At 42.3% G+C, this 3,181-nt stretch overlaps 1 protein-coding gene across 2 annotated transcripts in view; it reads left to right on the top strand.

Moving 5' to 3' along the window:
- The first annotated feature begins 468 nt into the window (after positions 1-468).
- Positions 469-3,181, top strand: part of LOC106878632 (uncharacterized) — a 10,966-nt gene continuing 8,253 nt past the window's right edge. For both annotated transcript variants that reach the window (XM_014927910.3, XM_089339824.1), the window contains exon 1: positions 469-538. The gene's annotated coding sequence lies outside the window, so the exon portion shown is untranslated. The remainder of the gene's footprint in view (positions 539-3,181) is intronic.

The raw sequence follows: 3,181 nt of genomic DNA, 5'->3' as shown, positions 1-3,181 counted from the left end.
TGTGTGTGTGTGTACCCAGTAAACATTATTTGGATTCGCCCTCTTTCTATAGTTATAGTAAGAAAATCTCAACAAGTTTCTATTTTGACTTTTTTTTTTTTTTGCCACGTTCTAAGGAAGAAATCATTAAATTAGGTTTACCTGACACGTGGGTCTCTACAAAACGATGCTACGTTGTCAAGGTGGTGGGGGAGAGAGCAGAAGGAACAGAATTGACAGTTGGTGCTCTTTATCAATAATAAAACAATTAATTTCCGTCTCCACGTTGCTCATGAATATTATTATAAAATCTATGCCAACTCATGCCTTTCCAATCTTACACGAATCACTGCCAAAAATCAATGCATCTGATTACATTTTCAGACGTTCTGTTGGTGACAGATGTTGTGGTTGCTATTGGTTAACTAACAATCACCGTGGCATTACATGACCATTCTATTTAAATATTAGCCACGTTAAGAACTAAACGACTTTATTTGTTACGATAATAAAACACAAGCACATTCTTCTGAACATAGTGTGAAAGCCATTACTTCAGGTAAGACATTCCCATTTATTAATTTTTATTTTTTTATTTTAACCTAAGTCATGTTGTTATAGTTATTGTTACAAAGCAGCGAGCTGGCAGAAACGTTAGCGCACCGGGCAAAATATTTAGTGGTATTTCGTCTGCCGTTACGTTCTGAGTTCAAATTCCGCCGAAGTCGACTTTGCCTTTCATCCTTTCGGACTCGATAAATAAAGTACCAGTTATGCACGGAGGTCGATATATTCGACTTAATCCCTTTGTCTGTCCTTGTTTGTCCCCTCTATGTTTAGCCCCCTGTGGGCAATAAAGAAATAAGAAACGTTAGCATGCCGAGTAAAATGTTTGCAGTATTTCGTCTGTCTTTATGTTCTGAGTTCAAATTCTGCCGGGGACGACTTTGCCTTTCATCCTTTCGGGGTCGATAAATTAAGTACCAGTTGCGTACTTGGGTCGATCTAACCGACTGGCCCCCTCCCCTGCAAAATTCGGACCTTGTGCCAAGAGTAGAGAAGATTATTGTTATCACTGCACTTGTTATTCTGGTAAATATTGTATTTATGATAATTATTGTTGTTGCTGTATAGCCCCAGGTCAGTCCTCCTCGAGGAGATCTTTGACGTTCCATTTGTGACCAGACGGTCTCCTTGTGTAACTACATTGTCCAATGTGTACTTCCTCTTTTAAAGATGGTACAGTGCGATTCGAGGGAGGTTGGACTGTTATTTATTGTAGACAGAGCAACGCGTAAAGACTTCCATTTGTAGTCTATAATCTTGTTTTTAGATTATATTATTTTTGAAATTCCAAATAATGTACCTGCTTGCACTAAATAGAGGCGTTTATAGACGCATGTATTTTATGTAGCGGTGTTTATACACGTGTTAACACAAACATCACATCTTCATTTATAAAAATGTTCCAAAACCGCAGTGACAATTATTTAGGGAAGAACTGCGTTTGAAGACCCGGTTCTAGATGTAACCATTTTACTTCTCTTAAATCGCCACCGCTATTCAGAAGGAAACAAAGTCTATAAATACAAGAACAGTGTCTAGATTCATTTACGAATCTTTCATCTCATATTTTATTTGCTAGGTTGAATCTGTGCGTAAGTACCTCGTCTATCTATCTATCTATCTATCTATCTATCTATCTGTCTGTCTATCTATCTATGTATCTATCTATCTATCTATCTATCTATCTATCTATCTATCTATCTATCTATATCTATCTATCTATCTATCTATCTATCTATCTATCTATCTATCTATCTATCTATCTATCTTATCTATCTATCTTGTCTAGTGAATGCTTCAAGAAAAGATGGGTGAATGTAGCAAGGATGGCACGTGTGAACGACGGAGCCATCTTGAGCATAACCCTATGAACCAGAAAAAAAAAAAAAAAGGCAAAAGAGAGACACTTACTGTTATAGTTTCTTCAATGAGAATATTGACCAAGGTTACTGTGGTCTTTTCCGTAGGCTTTTCCTTCCACGGTTAAACCTAAACTGTCCTCCCCTCTTTTACACGAGAACATTACTGTGTGATACACGATCCCTATTGATCGGCCTTTCCTTTTTTTTTTTTTTTTTCGATCCCTTTTGATCGAACTCCCCTTTTTCCCTTCCTACGATCCCTTTTGATCGACACCACCACTTTTTGTTTTTTTTTTGTTTCCCCTCCCAAAAAGAAAAGCTCTACATTGTATTTGTCCCATCTTCGTTGAGCCCTGTGTGGCTAATACAAGAAATGTATCTTATCTATCTATCTATTTATCTATCTATCTATTTATTTATACATCGCGTCCGTCATCTACTACCGCCTGACCGTCGTTCCTTGTCCCGACCCTACCATCACCAAACTGGAGCGCATCCTCTTCCGCTTCTTGTGGAAAGGAAGCGTTCCGATGGTTAGGCGATCCGTTTGCTGCCAACACCCGTTAAAAGGAGGACTGGGCATGCCGTGGTTGATGATGCGCAGACACGCGCTGAGACTGCGACATCTCCGGCTCTACGTAGACAGCGGTGAACAGGTGTGGTCACCGTTTGTGCGGCGCGCTTTCCCGCAGCTCGTCTCCATGACCGAACTGCAGTCATGGATCAAGAAGAGGCCGAGGAAGGGCGAATGGCACCGCGAGTGTCGCGCTGCTCTTCGGCAACTCCAACAACCCGGGTCAACCTTGAGCGACTGCATCACAACTAACGCATTCTATAGTGGATTAGTGGAGGGAAGGTACGACGACGATCTCGGGGCGAACCTGGGCGTCGACGAGGAATACCTGACCCGCCTGTTTAAGACGACCTTCGGGCCGGGACCTATGGACAACTTCCAGAGATCCCTGGCCTGGCAGTGCTATCGAGAAGCACTACCCGTTCGGGATAAGCTCTACAGGCATGGCTCGAGAAACACGGGGCCGACCTGTCCGAGATGCCGGCAGAGCGACGAAACCGTTCTGCACGCACTCGTACAGTGTCCCACCATTTCCGAGCTGTGGGCTTACGTCGAACAACTGCTATCGCGTGTGGGACGAGTCGGTCTATCAGCCGAGTCTATCGTGAATATTGTCGCGCCTCCTTCCTTTAAACGGGAAGGAAGAGCTATTTTCATCGTACTTGTGGCTATGGCGAAAGAATGTGTATGGTGGACGCGT

Source organism: Octopus bimaculoides, chromosome 22 (genome assembly GCF_046866305.1).
Source record: "Octopus bimaculoides isolate indiv1 chromosome 22, ASM4686630v1, whole genome shotgun sequence".
Lineage (NCBI taxonomy): Eukaryota > Metazoa > Mollusca > Cephalopoda > Octopoda > Octopodidae > Octopus > Octopus bimaculoides.
The sequence above is the reverse complement of the archived record's forward strand: the minus strand, read 5'-3'. Positions and strand labels throughout refer to the sequence as shown.